General features: G+C 32.4%; 1 pseudogene; it reads left to right on the top strand.

Moving 5' to 3' along the window:
- The first annotated feature begins 6,523 nt into the window (after positions 1-6,523).
- LOC139886313 (uncharacterized) overlaps positions 6,524-22,712 on the top strand; it is a 42,135-nt pseudogene continuing 25,946 nt past the window's right edge.

The following is a 22,712-nucleotide window of genomic DNA, read 5'->3' as shown; positions in this document are numbered from 1 at the left end:
TTTGTGTGTTAATGGTTGTTAGTTATAGTTATATTTACGAATTTTAGATTTTCAATCCCCCTATGATGGTTGCCGGAAGTTGGTCGGTGGTGGCGGTCGGTGGTGGTTGCCGGTTGGAAGTGGATGGATGTGGTGGTTGGCAGGCCTCTTTGGTAAATTAAGTGTTAACAATAATACTAGGGGCATTAGTGTACAATGTATTTTTAGTTGAAAAAAAAAGTTGATACAGTATAACAGTAAAAGTGGGGTACGTGGTGGGGCCCTATTAGATTTCACTTACGTGATATATATATATATATATATATATATATATATATATATATATATATATATATATATATATATATATATATATATAATTGGTAGGACTTAAAATATACAACTCAATTCAATTCAATACTTCTAAAATTGAGTCCAAAATATAAGAATATAAAAACAACTTCAAAAGTTTAGAAACTTCAAAAGTTTTTCTAATAAAAAATTAGAAACTTCAAATGTTTTTCAATTGCATCTAAGAATATAAAAACAACTCATAACACATGCATATTAAATGAAAAATTACATTATAATGATCATCTTTTTCACATGTATAATGAATATCGTGTGCTTATTTTCTATAAATACTACATTTCATTTTCACATACATGAACCTCATGATTCAATATGTCAATACTCATCTTATCAACGTTAGGTTTTTTCTTCCATATAATAAACTCGAAAAAGTTTAAAAACACTTTTACCATTTTCAATCGCTTCGGCTAGCCTAGGGTTAGTTGTCGGCGTTGCAGGGCTCGAATTATGGCTCGTTGGCGGTTTGTTATCGTATTCATTTAGTTAGTATGATCGGTTTAACCAATTCTGATAGATCGTCATCTGCGCCATTAGTGTCAGTGTCGAATGCCGTGATGGAAGCTGTGGATTTCGTGTCGGAATTTGAGAGGGAATTTGGGGATAGGCATCCGAGATTTGTGTCGGAATGTTTTATGGATGCATTACAGCGGTCTAGACATGAGTTTAAGTTGTTGTTTGTGTATCTGCATTCGCCTGATCATCAAGATACACTGGGACTTTGTGAAGAGAGTTTGTGTTATGAGGTTTTGTCTTGAGTTTTTGAATGAGAATTTTGTTGCTTGGGGTGGGAGTATTAGGTCTAGTGAAGGGTTTAAGATGATTAATAGTTTGAAAGCTTCTAGGTTTCCATCTTGTGTTGTTATGGCAGAGCTACTAATCAGAGGATTGCTTTGCTTCAGCAGGTATATAACAATTTATCTCTCGACTTCTGACTACCTATATCATAACCCAATGTTCGTTATATATATGCACTTCATGGCCTGATGAATTTGGTTATATAAATTGGCTTGTCCGTTTGTAAGTTGACTAAGGTGACCTAAACAATTGGTGCCTTGTTTATCTGCAATTCTGCTTAATGCATATAGATGTAATGTAACGAACATATTGTAGGATCTGTTGTTTTCTTAATGCATAGATTACATATGTATGCGTAATATGTATGTTCACAATACATCAATCCACAAACTTACAAACTTTAAAGATTCCTAAAAGTTCCTTTAAGGAAGTAATCGATAACATATTTCAGATATCTATTTGGAGGACTTTCATCTTTTCTTCTTTATTCACAATCTTGGTATCAGCCATAGTGTTTTGGATCTCTATTTATAAAATTATCTCCGATAGTATCTCATATCATCATAAAATTAATTAATCACAAAAATTAGACAACTACTTTGCCATGTCTATTAATATGCAAATAGTATGAACTAGTTTTCGAACTCTCGCTTCACGCCGGGGGTTCGGTTTTCAATGAATTTTATTGCATTTAGTTTATAAAATTATTTTGTGGCTGACGATGGTGTCGTTGAAGCGCAACTCGAGTCGAACTAAAAGGTATAACCCGTGAAAGATTTAAATGTTATTTTAAATTAACAATATATGTGCATCTCAGCGTTTCGCTATGGAATTGTCGACTTTTAAAAATTTAACGAAAAATCAGCGTGTATGAAAAGTACCCCAAATATTTAGCGTTATTTATAAAGCGTCCATTTTGCGTATAATTAGTGACATTGTGTTTCCTAAAATTATTTCGAGTTTAATGATGGTGTCAAAAAAATTTAATTCGTTGCGAGCGAGAAGATATGACTCGTTGAAAATTTGGGTGAAGTTTATTTAAGATTTTTTTATTAAAATGGTTATTTGACACTTTACCCCCTGTTTAAGGGGTCGATTTGAATTTTTGAAAAAAGTGTGGGGGGCTTTGTTGGTTAAATGAAATTTAGTTAAAGTTAAAAAAAAAGTGAAAAGTCGAAAATACCCCTAGTTAATATCCATAACTTTTGTCTATTAGATATATGTATAATAGTGACATTGTGTTCCTAAAATTATTTCGAGTTTAACGATGGTGTCGGAAAAATTTTACTCGTTGCGAGCGAAAAGATATGACCCGTTGAAAATTTTGGTGGAGTTTATTTAAGATTTTTTTTATGAAAATGGTTATTTGACACTTTACCCCCTGTTTGAGAGGTCGATTTGAATTTTTGAAAAAAGTGTGGGGGCTTTGTTGGTTAAATGAAATTCAGTTAAAATATTTTAAAAAAAAAGTGAAAAGTCGAAAATACTTCTAGTTACTATTCATAACTAAAATCTCTCTCGCTTCTTCAGTCATCACCCAGATAGACTCTGGTCTCAGACCTTTCGAATTTTGTCTATTAGATATATGTATGGTATAATTATCTTAAGCTACCAAGCATGTACACATTCATGTATGGTAACATATACATATAGCAATTGGTTGAAATAATAGCACGTAAAAACACTTACAGTCACAACTTAATCGACTACTTAATTGTTTTTTTTGCCAATATTGCATCTCAAACAGTAACATCTCTAAAAAAACACACGAAAAGTTCATACCACATCAATCAAGTACTAAGAACACATATTGGTTAAGCAGACGAATTTACACGCTATCGGGATACAATTCGATCTACCTTTTGTTAAACTCTGATACAGTAAACCATATCTTCTTCAGAAGTCAACGAAATCCAATCATCATCTCCATCACAGTAGGTGAGTTTGTAACTTCTAGTAGCCAATTTGAACCTATCACCAATTCCTTATAAACGTAAGCAAAAGTTGCTTCGGGCATAGAGATATCAAACATGATCATGTAACCTGAATATCCTATCTTTATGGTCAGATGAGATTTACTATTCTGAACTATATTTGTTCCACCTTTTAATTCATTTATGTCAATTTGAGTCCAGAAGTATTTGCTTTTCTCTTGGTAAGTTCTTGCCATTTGTTAATACTACTTTTCTTGCACATTCGTTTTAATGTGGATGATGACATTACAACACATATAAAAAATAATATTTTTATCATAATTTTTTCAAATTAACTAAAGTTATTCAAATAATAAAAGTATAAAAGCTACCGTTAAGTTTGTCAACAACATTTTTCATAGTAAGTCCATAATTATTTTCGATGTCTTCTCGGATTATATGTATCGGAGCTGTCTTGTTTTTCACCACCATCAAAGATGCCCTATTATTCACAACCACCACCAGATCTAAAGATGCTATGTTCACCGGATCCTTTACTTCTGCCAGTAGTGGTTGTGAATGACAGGGCATCTTTGAAGGTGCTGAAAAACAAGAGAGCTCCAATACATATAATTCCAAGAAAACATTAAAAAAATTATGGACTTATTATGAAAAATGTTGCTGACAACCTTAAAGGTAGCTTTTATATTTTTATTATTTGGATGACTCCAGTTAATTTGAATAAATATGAGAAAAATACCATTTTTTATATGTGTTGTAGTGTCATCTTCCACACTAAAACGAAAGTGTAACGAAGTTGGCATTAACAAGTGGCAAAGACCAACTAAGAGAAGGGCAAATTGTGAAGACCCGTCCTAATCCATAAGAACGAATACAATAACATATGATTACATCGCGAGGTATTTGACCTCTATATGATACATTTTACAAACATTGCATTCGTTTTAAAAGACAAACTTTCATTACATCGAAAGTTAACAGGCATGCATACAATTTCATAATATCCATCTATAAATGATCTAATCTGTCATTTACTTAATCATAATCTTTACTGAACTCAACGACTCGAATGCAACGTCTTTCGAAATATGCCATGAATGACTCCAACTAATATCCTTAAAATGAGCTAATGCACAGCGGAAGATTTCTTTAATACCTGAGAATAAACATGCTTTAAAGTGTCAACCAAAAGGTTGGTGAGTTCACTAGTTTAACATAAATAATCATTTCCATCATTTTAATAGACCACAAGATTTTCATTTTCATTTCTCATAAATATACGTCTCATGCATAGAGACAAAAATCATTCATATGGATTGAACACCTGGTAACCGACATTAACGTAATGCATATAGAATATCCCCCGCATACTCGCAAGTATGCCATAAATATTGGCAATCGCAATCACCATTTAAATCGAAGTACTAAAGCATTCTAAATTCCAGAATGGGGTTTGTTAGGCCCATAGATCTATCTTTAGGATTCGCGTCAATTAGGGGCCATTTCCCTAATTCTTAGGTTACCATACTTGAAGGGGCAATATTCGGTTTAATAATCCAACCATAGAATGAAGTTTTAAGTACTTGTGTCTATTTCGTCAAACATTTATAAAACAGCGCATGTATTCTCAGTCTCAAAAATATATATTGCAAAAGCATTTAAAAATGGAGCAAATGAAACTCACCATAATGTATTTTGTAGTAAAAATACATATGACAACATTGAACAATGCAGGGTTGGCCTCGGATTCACGAACCTATATCATTTGTGTACTTATTATTATACATAATTGTAATCGAATAAGTTTATATATATAATATTAATAATACACTTGTTATATTATATATTATATATTATATAGACAAATTTATTATATTTAAGTTATATATTTTATATATCTATTATTTATCATTTATATCAAAATTTGTATGATAAAAATATATATTTATATATTAATTTATATATTTTACATATGACTTAATTATTATCATTTTAGTAATAAAGATATAATGATATGTATTATTAATTATTATTAAAAAAATATCTATTTGTAATAATACTTATAATGATATTAATAATGATAGTAATAATAGTAAAAATAATAATAATTTTACTCTTAGTGCAAATGATAATTTTAACGATACTTTGATAATTTTTGGTATAATGATACTTTTAATAGAAGTGATAGTAATAAAAATTTTAATATTATTAGTAATGATAATTTACTTTAATGATATACTGGTAATAATAATAATAGGGTTAATAATAATTAGATTTATCATAGACTTTGTGTTAAATTTCATAGACTTATAATTTTAGTTCCTATATCTTAAATTCATAATCATATTCACAGTTGTACAAATATTCATATTATTATAACCATTTTTCATAATTTTTACTATATCAACTTTTATGGTTAAACTCAAAATATCACTGTTATTAACATGTTCATATAATAATAACAATAATGCCATAATGATAATACTAATAATTTTTAATGATAATACTAGTAATAATAATGATAATAATATAAGTCTTTGTTATCAATAATACTAATTATGTTATTATTATTAATAATAATATTAGTTAACATCATAATATTAATAATTAATAATAATACTAGCAACAATAACGGTAATAATAATAATGATAATAATAAATATTGAAGGGTAACAACCTTTGAAGAAAGCTTTAAAAAAAAAGCCAAAGACGGGACTCGAACCCGCGACCTCCCGCTCACCCGCTAACACTCTTCACCATCCCTCTGTTCTCATTTATCTGATTAATCTCTCAACCGTTTTTAGTTAACTCTTTTCTATCTGTTACCTATCTCCTCTTCTTCTTCATGGTTAATCGAATCAGAACTACCCAAAATCCAAATCGCGAATTACAATAATAATTTAGGACTCACAAAAAAAATAAATAATCATCTATATCAATTCTTGTATAAGTTGAAAACAAAATTAAAAAAAATATATAAAAAAAAAGAGCCGTGCTCGTCGCTGTATATAAAAAAAAAAATTTGATTCCCATCATATGAACGTATCAGACAAATGTTTAAACACAAACTATATTTTAAATCATCACTAGAAAGTTTCTAAGTACTCAATTGAAACAGAAACATGAACCTGACTTCGAATTTCGTTATGAACAAAAGGGTTGACTTTATTTTTCAAAGACATTGACTCGTAAATTAACAATCAATATGATGATTTAGGACTTGAAAATTTACAGAGTGTTTCAATATATGATTCCTAATAACTCTTAAATTTTAGATTTTAACAATTATTTTGTTTTCGTGATTTGGTAAAATAAAATAAAAATATAACAGAGAACTATCGCTGAAGAAGAAAGAAAGAAAATAAAAAAAAATTATAATTCTGTTTAATTACCAACTGCAGCCACGATTAATTTCTCACCATCTTGATGTAATATATTGATATATGATGATGTGGCTCGACAAGGAATCACGGATCAGCAGGTACGTAGGAAGAGAAAAAAAACAGATAGTGAAAGATACCTACGCGTAAATCTGTTTCCATATATATATATATATATATATATATATATATATATATATATATATATATATATATATATATATATTATATATATATATAAAGTTTAATAATAATAATTAATAAACATAATAATCATAATAATTGATAAATTTATTAAATATAGTAATATGTTATTATTACTAATAATAATAATAATGAAAATTCTAATAATAATAATTATATTAATAATAACAATGACTAATAATGATAATAAAAAGAAATGATACTAATAATATTATTAATGATAATAAATTTTTATAATAACTATAATTATAATAATAATTTGTATTGTTAATAAAAGTAATAATATTAATAATAACAGTAATAATATTAACAATAATAATAAGTAATAATAATGATGAAAACTATATTAACTAATAATTTTTATATTACAACTGCATTATAATTTTAATCCTTCTTATAATGGTATTTATTTATAATTATATCAATAATAATAATAATAATAATGCTAATAATTTCCAATATTGATTTTAATATTAATAATAATGCAAGTAGTAACAACAATACTAGTGTTAATACAATAACTATATTTTAACTTGATATAAGATTTAATACGTTATCCTTACATTTCTTTAATTATTTAATACTTATTTTATATAATAACCTATTTGAATATTTATATGTTTTATATATATATATCTATTACAATAAACATATAATATCCATTATTTATAGATTTCATATATATATATATATATATATATATATATATATATATATATATATATATATATATATATATATATATATATATAGATTCATTTAAATAACAGCTTAATTACTTTGCGCCTTACTTTACATTTTCAATTCAAATGATTATTTTGCATTTTATTGATTCAATTTAATATGTACTCTTATATTTATATATGTATATATATATATATATATATATATATATATATATATATATATATATATATATATATATATATATATATATATTTACATACTTATTTACACACAGATGTTCGTGAATCGTCAGGAATAGTCAAAGGTCAAATGAATATATTAAACACAGTTCAAAGTTTTTAAGATTTCAACATTAAAGACATTGCTTATCGTGTCGGAAACATATAAAGACTAAGTTTAAATTTGATTGAAAATTTTCGGGTCGTCACACAAATACTTATGGTACTCAAATTGACACAAATGAAGTGGAAGGTGGAACAAATATGATTCAAAAGAGTAAATCTCCTTTGACCATAAAGGCATAGTATTCACGTTACATGATTAGGTTTGATATCCTTTTGTCAAAAGCAACTTTTGCTATCATTTATAAGAAAATTGGTGATAGGTTCAAATTGGCTACCGGAAATTACATGCTCAGTTTCTGTGATGAAGATTATGATTAGATTTCGCGGACTTCTGAAGAAGATATGGTTTAGAGTTTCACAGAAAGTAGATCGATTTGTAGTCTGATTGCGTGTAAATTTATCTGCTTAACCAAAAAGTACTTACTTAAGCATTCAAGCCAAAGTCATAAACTGAGTTTATCAATAAAAATCATATCAGTTTACTTCCTTTCAATTTAGATATTTTCGCATATCAATTGTTAACATTAAATGTGTAGATGTCAGAAACAATTTTCGCAATATACATTTCCGCGATGTAACACAAGATATTGTTCTCTTCCATGTTACAAGGTAATACATGCTGTATAATACATGGTTTGTTTGAATTGTGGTGTTGTAATTTATGTTTCTATAGTTTATGTTTGATGATGATAATGGTTGCAGTCACATAGTCTAAGGTGTACGGAGTCGTTTATGAGAGATAATGTAATGAGAGAGATGCATCAGTTGGAACATGGTGTTGAAACTAAGTAGAAAATGTTTGATATACATAAACGCTTTCATTCAGAGGAAGAAGAGGTGAAGAGGCAAAGAATTTGTTGAAAATAAATTTGCATCGTTGTTAGATTCTTACTTGATATATTGAAGTGTATCGCTGTTATTAATTTTTTAATTTGTTGAACTATATGTTTTTCAGGCTTCGCAGATTCATCCTTATCAGAGGAGACCATTCAAAAGATCATGTCAGGTATGTTTGGTGATTATCTTCCTTTCACTACCAAACTAACATACACTCCTTTGTAACTGAGTATTTCGTTTAACTTATTTACCTCTACAGGAGTTCAAATCAGCTTTGAAAATTTATCCACCAACGAAAAAAAAGTTTTCAACGAGCAGTGGCATCTGGAGAGCTAAGCAAATTAATTGAACCATGGGAGCCATGTAGGGATGTCAATGGATCGGGTGAGGCCGTATCCATATTCATATTCATTTACTTTTTAATCCATATTCATATCCATATCCATATCTATTTATAAAAATTTCATCCATTCATATCCATATCCATATCCGTCGGGTGTAGCGGGATAATGGATAATCATCCATATCCATTTAAGTTTATTTTATTTTTAGCAATTATAAGCGGTGATTCACTGTATACGATCAAAAGTCTTATTTCTTAGTAGTTTATGCGACCGAAAGTTACATTTTTACTAATCTATATAACAAATAGTCAACAAATAGCCTATTAAACGTGCAAAGATATCGATTACCTGTAAGTTGCTTACTTTTTAGTTACATGGAAACACATTTAAACCACCAAAGTACGATAAATACATTTAATGATTTAAACAAAACAAAATATAAGAAAAAGATTATATTTTTAAAGAAAATATAAAGAAAGATGAATATAATTAATGAAATATCACTACATAAATGATATTAGTTTGAGTAATAAATTTATATCTTTAGTTATTTCGGGTGAAAACGGGTTCATCCATGAATGAAACTTTTCATCAATATCCATTTCGGTTCATCCACATCCGTATCAACATTCATTCGGATCATCCATATCCATGAATAATCGGGTGGATCAGGTGGATATCTACTGGATCGGGTATCCATTGTCATCCCTAGAGCCATGGTGGTTAAAGCCCACTGCAAAAACTATAACTCTCAGCTCAGAAGGAACCCAACTTGTTTAACCCATAACACAACAAAAACTAGACTCCTCATCAGATCAATCACGTGATGTACCGCTAGGCCCTGAAACCGTATTAACTTTTGTCATTAGTCATACCTTAACTATGTTGGAGCTAATCGGTTCAATTGTGTCCCACATCGGAAAGTGAAAGAAACAAATGTGCATATATAAGCTTATGGAAACCTCCCTCTATCACCAATTGGTTTTAGAGTAATGTGGAACTCATGAGCTTATATGTTGTACATGGTGGTGGACCTGAAAAATGGGTTTGTTTTCTTGGGTGGTGGAAGAGTTTCACGAGAAGAAGCTAAACCACCAGAGTACAAGGAATCGGTAACCAGGTGGGTTTGTTTTCTTGGGTGGTGGAAGACCTTCTTGAGCAACTTGATCAAGAAAGTTAGAGTTGTCAAAGAGTGAAAGGAAGGCTGAAAAAAGAGAGGAGAACACACAGTGTATACATTGTGGCTATGGAAGTTCAAACCGAGATGACAATGGACGTGACCGGGGAAGAGGTCGGGGGTCCGGGTGAGTCGAGATGGTATTGAACGCGTCCGTGGGATAGCCTGGATGTGTGGACGATGCAGAATGGTAGCGGAGGTTCAAACCGAGATGTATGGACGTGACCAGAGAAGAGGTCCGGGGTCCGGTGTAGTGACCCGAACTTTTCCATGTTTATATATATTAAATGAAATTGATATTTACATGATTAAGTGTTTCCAACATGTTAAGCAATCAAACTTATTAAAACTTGATTAATTGGAATAGGTTTCATATAGACAAATGACCACCCAAGTTGACCGGTGATTCACGAACGTTAAAACTTTTAAAAACTATACGGTGACATATATATGGTTATATATATAGTTAACATGATTTTATTATAAGTATGTATCTCATTAGGTATTTTAACAATGAGTTATATACATAAAAATGAGACTATTAAATTAAGAAAATCGAAAACGATATATATAACGATTATCGTTATAACGTCTTACTAGGTACATATGAATCATATTAAGATATTGACACACTTGGTTAATTATGTTAAATGATAAGTAAATATATCATTAAGTGTATTAACAATGAACTACATATGTAAAAATAAGACTACTAACTTAATGATTTTGAAACGAGACATATATGTAACGATTATCGTTGTTACGACATTTAATGTATATAGATCATATTAAGAGATATTCGTACATCATAATATCATGATAATATAATAATTTAAAATCTCATTTGATATTATAAACATTGGGTTAACAACATTTAACAAGATCGTTAACCTAAAGGTTTCAAAACAACATTTACATGTAACGACTAACGATGACTTAACGACTCAGTTAAAATGTATATACATGTAGTATTTTAATATGTATTCATACACTTTTGAAAGACTTCAAGACACTTATAAAAATACTTCTACTTAACAAAAATACTTACAATTACATCCTCGTTCAGTTTCATCAACAAATCTACTCGTATGCACCCGTATTCGTACTCGTACAATACACAGCTTTTAGATGTATGTACTATTGGTATATACACTCCAATGATCAGCTCTTAGCAGCCCATGTGAGTTACCTAACACATGTGGGAACCATCATTTGGCAACTAGCATGAAATATCTCATAAAATTACAAAAATATGAGTAATCATTCATGACTTATTTATATGAAAACAAAATTACATATCCTTTATATCTAATGAAATGTCCCGTTCTTATTGATTAAAAACGTTCCATATTAATTGATTTCGTTGCGAGGTTTTGACCTCTATATGAGACGTTTTTCAAAGACTGCATTCATTTTAAAACAAACCATAACCTTTATTTCATAAATAAAGGTTTAAAAAGCTTTATGTAGATTATCAAATAATGATAATCTAAAATATCCTGTTTACACACGACCATTACATAATGGTTTACAATACAAATATGTTACATCGAAATCAGTTTTTTTTTTATTGCAGTTTTTACACAATATCATACAAACATGGACTCCAAATCTTGTCCTTATTTTAGTATGCAACAGCGGAAGCTCTTAGTATTCACCTGAGAATAAACATGCTTTAAAAGTCAACAAAAATGTTGGTGAGTTATAGGTTTAACCTATATATATCAAATCGTAACAATAGACCACAAGATTTCATATTTCAATACACATCCCATACATAGAGATAAAAATCATTCATATGGTGAACACCTGGTAATCGACATTAACAAGATGCATATATAAGAATATCCCCATCATTCCGGGACACCCTTCGGATATGATATAAATTTCGAAGTACTAAAGCATCCGGTACTTTGGATGGGGTTTGTTAGGCCCAATAGATCTATCTTTAGGATTCGCGTCAATTAGGGTGTCTGTTCCCTAATTCTTAGATTACCAGACTTAATAAAAAGGGGCATATTCGATTTCGATAATTCAACCATAGAATGTAGTTTCACGTACTTGTGTCTATTTTGTAAATCATTTATAAAACCTGCATGTATTCTCATCCCAAAAATATTAGATTTTAAAAGTGGGACTATAACTCACAATCACAGATTTTTACTTCGTCGGGAAGTAAGACTTGGCCACTGGTTGATTCACGAACCTTAAGTTCCTTGGATAAACCTACTGGAAAAGAGGAAAATGGATCTAGCTTCAACAGATCCTTGGATGGCTCGAATTTCTTGTATTAGAATAATAACCTACTGTAAGAAACAAAGATTTCTTGAGGTTGGATGATCACCTTACAAGATTGGAAGTGAGCTAGCAAACTTGAAAGTATTCTTGATTTTATGTAACTAGAACTTGTAGAATTTATGAAGAACACTTAGAACTTGAAGATAGAACTTGAGAGAGATCAATTAGATGAAGAAAATTGAAGAATGAAAGTGTTTGTAGGTGTTTTTGATCGTTGGTGGATGGATTAGATATAAAGGATATGTAATTTTGTTTTCATGTAAATAAGTCATGAATGATTACTCATATTTTTGTAATTTTATGAGATATTTCATGCTAGTTGCCAAATGATGGTTCCCACATGTGTTAGGTGACTCACATGGGCTGCTAAGAGCTGATCATTGGAGTGTATATACCAATAGTACATACATCTAAAAGCTGTGTATTGTACGAGTACGAATACGGGTGCATACGAGTAGAATTGTTGATGAAACTGAACGAGGATGTAATTGTAAGCATTTTTGTTAAGTAGAAGTATTTTGATAAGTGTATTGAAGTCTTTCAAAAGTGTATAAATACATATTAAAACACTACATGTATATACATTTTAACTGAGTCGTTAAGCCATCGTTAGTCGTTACATGTAAGTGTTGTTTTGAAACCTTTAGGTTAACGATCTTGTTAAATGTTGTTAACCCAATGTTTATAATATCAAATGAGATTTTAAATTATTATATTATCATGATATTATCATGTATAAATATCTCTTAATATGATATATATACATTAAATGTCTTTACAACGATAATCGTTACATATATGTCTCGTTTTTACATATGTAGTTCATTGTTAATATACTTAATGATATGTTTACTTATCATAGTATCATGTTAACTATATATATATATATCCATATATATGTCATCATATAGTTTTTACAAGTTTTAACGTTCGTGAATCACCGGTCAACTTGGGTGGTCAATTGTCTATATGAAACATATTTCAATTAATCAAGTCTTAACAAGTTTGATTGCTTAACATGTTGGAAACATTTAATCATGTAAATATCAATCTCAATTAATATATATAAACATGGAAAAGTTCGGGTCACTACAGTACCTACCCGTTAAATAAATTTCGTCCCGAAATTTTAAGCTGTTGAAGGTGTTGACGAATCTTCTGGAAATAGATGCGGGTATTTCTTCTTCATCTGATCTTCACGCTCCCAGGTGAACTCGGGTCCTCTACGAGCATTCCATCGAACCTTAACAATTGGTATCTTGTTTTGCTTAAGTCTTTTAACCTCACGATCCATTATTTCGACGGGTTCTTCGATGAATTGAAGTTTTTCGTTGATTTGGATTTCATCTAACGGAATAGTGAGATCTTCTTTAGCAAAACATTTCTTCAAATTCGAGACGTGGAAAGTGTTATGTACAGCCGCGAGTTGTTGAGGTAACTCAAGTCGGTAAGCTACTGGTCCGACACGATCAATAATCTTGAATGGTCCAATATACCTTGGATTTAATTTCCCTCGTTTACCAAATCGAACAACGCCTTTCCAAGGTGCGACTTTAAGCATGACCATCTCTCCAATTTCAAATTCTATATCTTTTCTTTTAATGTCAGTGTAGCTCTTTTGTCGACTTTGGGCGGTTTTCAACCGTTGTTGAATTTGGATGATCTTCTCGATAGTTTCTTGTATAATCTCTGGAACCGTAATCTGTCTATCCCCCACTTCACTCCAACAAATCGGAGACCTGCACTTTCTACCATAAAGTGCTTCAAACGGCGCCATCTCAATGCTTGAATGGTAGCTGTTGTTGTAGAAAAATTCTGCTAACGGTAGATGTCGATCCCAACTGTTTCCGAAATCAATAACACATGCTCGTAGCATGTCTTCAAGCGTTTGTATCGTCCTTTCGCTCTGCCCATCAGTTTGTGGATGATAGGCAGTACTCATGTCTAGACGAGTTCCTAATGCTTGCTGTAATGTCTGCCAGAATCTTGAAATAAATCTGCCATCCCTATCAGAGATAATAGAGATTGGTATTCCATGTCTGGAGACGACTTCCTTCAAATATAGTCGTGCTAACTTCTCCATCTTGTCATCTTCTCTTATTGGCAGGAAGTGTGCTGATTTGGTGAGACGATCAACTATAACCCAAATAGTATCAAAACCACTTGCAGTCCTTGGCAATTTAGTGATGAAATCCATGGTAATGTTTTCCCATTTCCATTCCGGGATTTCGGGTTGTTGAAGTAGACCTGATGGTTTCTGATGCTCAGCTTTGACCTTAGAACACGTCAAACATTCTCCTACGTATTTAGCAACATCGGCTTTCATACCCGGCCACCAAAAATGTTTCTTGAGATCCTTGTACATCTTCCCCGTTCCAGGATGTATTGAGTATCTGGTTTTATGAGCTTCTCTAAGTACCATTTCTCTCATATCTCCAAATTTTGGTACCCAAATCCTTTCAGCCCTATACCGGGTTCCGTCTTCCCGAATATTAAGATGCTTCTCCGATCCTTTGGGTATTTCATCCTTTAAATTTCCCTCTTTTAAAACTCCTTGTTGCGCCTCCTTTATTTGAGTAGTAAGGTTATTATGAATCATTATATTCATAGATTTTACTCGAATGGGTTCTCTGTCCTTCCTGCTCAAGGCATCGGCTATCACATTTGCCTTCCCCGGGTGGTAACGAATCTCAAAGTCGTAATCATTCAATAATTCAATCCACCTACGCTGCCTCATATTCAGTTGTTTCTGATTAAATATGTGTTGAAGACTTTTGTGGTCGGTATATATAATACCTTTGACCCCATATATGTAGTGCCTCCAAGTCTTTAATGCAAAAACAACCGCGCCTAATTCCAAATCATGCGTCGTATAATTTTGTTCGTGAATCTTCAATTGTCTAGACGCATAAGCAATCACCTTCGTTCGTTGCATTAATACACAACCGAGACCTTGCTTTGATGCGTCACAATAAATCACAAAATCATCATTCCCTTCAGGCAATGACAATATAGGGGCCGTAGTTAGCTTTTTCTTCAATAACTGAAACGCTTTCTCTTGTTCATCATTCCATTCAAATTTCTTCCCTTTATGCGTTAATGCAGTCAAGGGTTTTGCTATTCTGGAAAAGTCTTGGATGAACCTTCTGTAGTAACCAGCTAGTCCTAAAAACTGGCGTATGTGTTTCGGAGTTTTCGGGGTTTCCCACTTTTCAACAGTTTCTATCTTTGCCGGATCCACCTTAATACCTTCTTTGTTCACTATGTGACTGAGGAATTGAACTTCTTCCAACCAAAATGCACACTTTGAAAACTTAGCGTACAATTCTTCCTTCCTCAATACTTCTAACACCTTTCTCAAATGTTCACCGTGTTCTTGGTCATTCTTTGAGTAAATAAGTATGTCATCAATGAAAACAATGACAAACTTGTCAAGGTATGGTCCACACACTCGGTTCATAAGGTCCATGAACATAGCTGGTGCATTAGTTAAACCAAACGGCATGACCATAAACTCGTAATGACCGTAACGTGTTTTGAAAGCAGTCTTTGGAATATCATCTTCTTTCACCCGCATTTGATGATACCCGGAACGTAAGTCAATCTTTGAATAAACAGACGAGCCTTGTAGTTGATCAAATAAGTCGTCGATTCTCGGTAGTGGGTAGCGGTTCTTGATGGTAAGTTTGTTCAACTCTCGGTAGTCGATACATAACCTGAATGTACCATCTTTCTTCTTGCGAAAAAAAAATTAGGAGCTCCCCACGGTGATGTGCTTGGTCGAATGAAACCACGCTCTAAAAGTTCTTGTAATTGGCTTTGCAGTTCTTTCATCTCGCTGGGTGCGAGTCTGTAAGGAGCACGAGCTATTGGTGCAGCTCCTGGTACAAGATCTATTTGAAATTCAACGGATCGCTGTGGGGGTAATCCCGGTAATTCTTTCGAAAATACATCGGGAAATTCTTTTGCAATGGGAACATCATTGATGCTCTTTTCTTCAGTTTGTACTTTCTCGACGTGTGCTAGAACAGCATAGCAACCATTTCTTATTAGTTTTTGTGCCTTCAAATTACTAATAATATGTAGCTTCGTGCTGCCCTTTTCTCCGTACACCATTAAGGGTTTTCCTTTTTCTCGTATAATGCGAATTGCATTTTTGTAACAAACGATCTCTGCTTTCACTTCTTTCAACCAGTCCATACCGATTATCACATCAAAACTCCCTAACTCTACTGGTATCAAATCAATCTTAAATGTTTCGCTAACCAGTTTAATTTCTCGATTCCGACATATATTATCTGCTGAAATTAATTTACCATTTGCTAATTCGAGTAAAAATTTACTATCCAAAGGCGTCAATGGACAACTTAATTTAGCACAAAAATCTCTACTCATATAGCTTCTATCCGCACCCGAATCAAATAAAACGTAAGCAGATTTATTGTCAATAAGAAACGTACCCGTAACAAGCTCCGGGTCTTCCTGTGCCTCTGCCGCATTAATATTGAAAACTCTTCCGCGGCCTTGTCCATTCGTGTTCTCCTGGTTCGGGCAATTTCTAATAATGTGGCCCGGTTTTCCACATTTATAACAAACTACATTGGCATAACTTGCTCCGACACTACTTGCTCCGCCATTACTAGTTCCGACACCATTTGTTCCTTTCGTTCTGTTAACCCCTGGTCCGTAGACCTCACACTTCACCGCGCTATGACCATTTCTTTTACACTTGTTGCAAAATTTGGTGCAGAACCCCGTGTGATACTTTTCACACCTTTGGCATAGCTGCTTCTGATTGTTGTTGTTGTTGTTGTTGTTGTTGTTGGGCCGTTTGTTGTAGTTGCGATTGATGTTGCGATTGTTGGGATAATTGTTGCGATTATTGTTGTAATTGCTGTTGTTGTTGTATTGGTGATTCTTATCACCGTTTTCCTCCCACTTTCTTTTGACTTGCTTCACATTGGCCTCTTCAGCAGTCTGTTCTTTAATTCTTTCTTCAATCTGGTTCACTAGTTTGTGAGACATTCTACATGCCTGTTGTATGGAGGCGGGCTCGTGTGAACTTATATCTTCTTGGATTCTTTCCGGTAATCCTTTCACAAACGCGTCGATCTTCTCTTCCTCATCTTCGAACGCTCCCGGACACAATAGGCATAATTCTGTGAATCGTCTTTCGTACGTGGTAATATCAAATCCTTGGGTTCGTAACCCTCTAAGTTCTGTCTTGAGCTTATTGACCTCGGTTCTGGGACGGTACTTCTCGTTCATCAAGTGCTTGAATGCTGACCACGGTAGTGCGTAAGCATCATCTTGTCCCACTTGCTCTAGATAGGTATTCCACCATGTTAACGCAGAACCTGTGAAGGTATGCGTAGCGTACTTCACTTTTTTTCTTCAGTACACTTACTTATGGCAAACACCGATTCGACCTTCTCGGTCCACCGTTTCAATCCGGTCGGTCCTTCGGTTCCATCAAATTCCAAAGGTTTGCAGGCAGTGAATTCTTTGTAGGTGCATCCTACACGATTTCCTGTACTGCTAGATCCAAGGTTATTGTTGGTATGTAGCGCAGCCTGTACTGCGGCTATGTTTGAAGCTAGAAAAGTACGGAATTTCTCTTCATTCATATTCACGGTGTGTCGAGTAGTCGGTGCCATTTCCTTCAAAATAGTCAAATGGAACAAGTTAATCATACAGAATATTAAGAGTAGTTAATAGTATTTCGTAGCATAATATGAACTCATTTATAAAAGCTTTTTCTTCATATTAGCGTTTTATAAGTTTAAATTCGGGTAGTACCTACCCGTTAAGTTCATACTTAGTAGCTAATATATAATTCAACTACTACAATTCTATATGAAAAACTGATTATAATAATATTTCGCATTCAAACTTTTACACAATATTTTACAAACTTACAATACCGCTTATTTTACATATAGCATGAAATATAGCACACAATAAATTTGATACAAGATGGTTGTGAAGATAATTCTAGCTAGTACACAAGTCGTTCAGCAAAGGCAATAAAGACACGTAATCCATACGTCCAGAAACAAGTCATGCATTCTGGTTTTACTAGGATTACTTCCCATCCTTGGTCTTGTGGAACATAACCGTTATGGCCGTTGATAAGACAGCGTGTTGTAACGTCGTCAAAGGGACGAGGGTTTCGTAATGTCCAACAGTCCCGTAACAATCTAAAAACCTCATTTCTTACCCCAATTACCGACTCCGTCACTTGTGGGAACGTTTTGTTTAATAGTTGTAGCCCGATGTTCTTGTTCTCACTTTGGTGAGAAGCGAACATTACTAATCCGTAAGCATAACATGCTTCTTTATGTTGCATGTTAGCCGCTTTTTCTAAATCACGAAGTCCAATATTCGAATATATTGAGTCAAAATAATTTCTTAACCCATTGCATAAAATAGCATTTGGGTTCTCCGCAATATATGCGTCAAAGTAAACACATCGTAACTTATGTATTTCCCAATGTGATATCCCCCATCTTTCGAACGAAAGCCTTTTATAAACCAAGGCATTCTTGGAATGTTCTTTGAATGTCTTACAAACTGATCTCGCCTTAAATAGTTGTGCCGAAGAATTCTGACCGACTCTAGACAAGATTTCATCAATCATGTCTCCGGGTAGGTCTCTTAAAATATTGGGTTGTCTATCCATTTTGTGTTTTTATACTGTAAAATAGACAAGAGTTAGATTCATAAAAAAAAATACTTATTAATACAAGCAATTTTTACATATATCATAAAGCATAAGCACACTATATTACATATATTACACCACACGAATACAACTATCTTATTCCGACTCGCTTGTTTCTTCTTCTTCGGTTTTGGTTCGTTTTGCCAAGTTTCTAGGGATATATGATGTTCCCCTAATACGAGCCGTCGTTTTCCACATTGGTTTAGAAAAACCTGGTGGTTTAGAGGTTCCCGGGTCATTGTTACAACTTAAGGACTTCGGGGGTTGACGATACATATAAAGTTCATTGGGGTTGGAATTAGATTTCTCTATTTTTATGCCCTTTCCCTTATTATTTTCTTTTGCCTTTTTAAATTCAGTTGGGGTAATTTCTATAACATCATCGAAATTCTCGTCGGAATCCGATTCATCGGAGAATTGGTAATCCTCCCAATATTTTGCTTCCTTGGCGGAAACACCATTGACCCTAATTAACCTTGGTCGGTTGGTTGAGAATTTTCTTTTACTTAACCGTTTTATTATTTCCCCCACCGGTTCTATTTCTTCATCCGGTTCCGATTCTTCTTCCGGTTCCGATTCTTCTTCCGGTTCCGACACTTCTTTCGGTTTCGACTCTTCTTCCGGTTCCTCTTCGGGAACTTGTGAATCAGTCCACGAATTATTTCAATTTACATTTGACTCTTCATTATTATTAGGTGAGTCAATGGGACTTGTTCTAGAGGTAGACATCTATCACATAATATCAAACGCGTTAAGAGATTAATATATCACATAATATTCACATGTTAAAAATATATAGTTTTCAACAAAATTTGTTAAGCAATCATTTTTCAAGTAAACACGGTCGAAGTCCAGACTCACTAATGCATCCTAACAAACTCGATAAGACACACTAATGCAAAATTCTGGTTCTCTAAGACCAACGCTCGGATACCAACTGAAATGTCCCGTTCTTATTGATTAAAAACGTTCCATATTAATTGATTTCGTTGCGAGGTTTTGACCTCTATATGAGACGTTTTTCAAAGACTGCATTCATTTTAAAACAAACCATAACCTTTATTTCATAAATAAAGGTTTAAAAAGCTTTATGTAGATTATCAAATAATGATAATCTAAAATATCCTGTTTACACACGACCATTACATAATGGTTTACAATACAAATATGTTACATCGAAATCAGTTTTTTTTTAATGCAGTTTTTACACAATATCATACAAACATGGACTCCAAATCTTGTCCTTATTTTAGTATGCAACAGCGGAAGCTCTTAGTATTCACCTGAGAATAAACATGCTTTAAAAGTCAACAAAAATGTTGGTGAGTTATAGGTTTAACCTATATATATCAAATCGTAACAATAGACTACAAGATTTCATATTTCAATACACATCCCATACATAGAGATAAAAATCATTCATATGGTGAACACCTGGTAATCGACATTAACAAGATGCATATATAAGAATATCTCCATCATTCCGGGACACCCTTCGGATATGATATAAATTTTGAAGTACTAAAGCATCCGGTACTTTGGATGAGGTTTGTTAGGCCCAATAGATCTATCTTTAGGATTCGCGTCAATTAGGGTGTCTGTTCCCTAATTCTTAGATTACCAGACTTAATAAAAAGGGGCATATTCGATTTCGATAATTCAACCATAGAATGTAGTTTCACGTACTTGTGTCTATTTTGTAAATCATTTATAAAACCTGCATGTATTCTCATCCCAAAAATATTAGATTTTAAAAGTGGGACTATAACTCACATTCACAGATTTTTACTTCGTCGGGAAGTAAGACTTGGCCACTGGTTGATTCACGAACCTTAAGTTCCTTGGATAAACCTATTGGAAAAGAGGAAAATGGATCTAGCTTCAACAGATCCTTGGATGGCTCAAAGTTCTTGTATTAGAATGATAACCTACTGTAAGAAACAAAGATTTCTTGAGGTTGAATGATCACCTTACAAGATTGGAAGTGAGCTAGCAAACTTGAAAGTATTCTTGATTTTATGTAACTAGAACATGTAGAATTTATGAAGAACACTTAGAACTTGAAGATAGAACTTGAGAGAGATCAATTAGATGAAGAAAATTGAAGAATGAAAGTGTTTGTAGGTGTTTTTGGTCGTTGGTGGATGGATTAGATATAAAGGATATGTAATTTTGTTTTCATGTAAATAAGTCATGAATGATTACTCATATTTTTGTAATTTTATGAGATATTTCATGCTAGTTGCCAAATGATGGTTCCCAAATGTGTTAGGTGACTCACATGGGCTGCTAAGAGCTGATCATTGGAGTGTATATACCAATAGTACATACATCTAAAAGCTGTGTATTGTACGAGTACGAATACGGGTGCATACGAGTAGAATTGTTGATGAAACTGAACGAGGATGTAATTGTAAGCATTTTTGTTAAGTAGAAGTATTTTGATAAGTGTATTGAAGTCTTTCAAAAGTGTATAAATACATATTAAAACACTACATGTATATACATTTTAACTGAGTCGTTAAGCCATCGTTAGTCGTTACATGTAAGTGTTGTTTTGAAACCTTTAGGTTAACGATCTTGTTAAATGTTGTTAAACCAATGTTTATAATATCAAATGAGATTTTAAATTATTATATTATCATGATATTATCATGTATGAATATCTCTTAATATGATATATATACATTTTGTCTTTACAACGATAATCGTTACATATATGTCTCGTTTTTACATATGTAGTTCATTGTTAATATACTTAATGATATGTTTACTTATCATAGTATCATGTTAACTATATATATATATCCATATATATGTCATCATATAGTTTTTACAAGTTTTAACGTTCGTGAATCACCGGTCAACTTGGGTGGTCAATTGTCTATATGAAACATATTTCAATTAATCAAGTCTTAACAAGTTTGATTGCTTAACATGTTGGAAACATTTAATCATGTAAATATCAATCTCAATTAATATATATAAACATGGAAAAGTTCGGGTCTCTACATCTAATCCATACACCAACGACCAAAAACACCTACAAACACTTTCATTCTTCAATTTTCTTCATCTAATTGATCTCTCTCAAGTTCTATCTTCAAGTTCTAAGTGTTCTTCATAAATTCCAAAAGTTCTAGTTTCATAAAATCAAGAATACTTCCAAGATTGCAAGTTTACTTCCAAGTTTTCTAAATCCATTCCAAGTAATCATCCAAGATCAAGAAACCTTTGTTACTTACAGTAGGTTATCTTTCTAATACAAGGTAATAATCATATTCAAACTTTAATTCAATTTCTATAACTATAACAATCTTATTTCGAGTGGAAATCTTACTTGAAATTGTTTTCGTGTCATGATTCTGCTTCAAGAACTTTCAAGCCATCCAAGGATCCTTTGAAGCTAGATCCATTTTTCTCATTTCCAGTAGGTTTATCCAAGGAACTTGAGGTATTAATGATGTTCATAACATCATCCGATTCATACATAAAAAGCTGTCTTATTCAACGTTATAAACTTGTAATCACTAGAACATAGTTTAGTTAATTCTAAACTTGTTCGCAAATAAAGTTAATCCTTCTAACTAGACTTTTAAAATCAACTAAACACATGTTCTATATCTATATGATATGC

The sequence above is a fragment of the Rutidosis leptorrhynchoides genome, chromosome 1, assembly GCF_046630445.1.
Source record: "Rutidosis leptorrhynchoides isolate AG116_Rl617_1_P2 chromosome 1, CSIRO_AGI_Rlap_v1, whole genome shotgun sequence".
Classification (NCBI taxonomy): domain Eukaryota; kingdom Viridiplantae; phylum Streptophyta; class Magnoliopsida; order Asterales; family Asteraceae; genus Rutidosis; species Rutidosis leptorrhynchoides.
The sequence above is the reverse complement of the archived record's forward strand: the minus strand, read 5'-3'. Positions and strand labels throughout refer to the sequence as shown.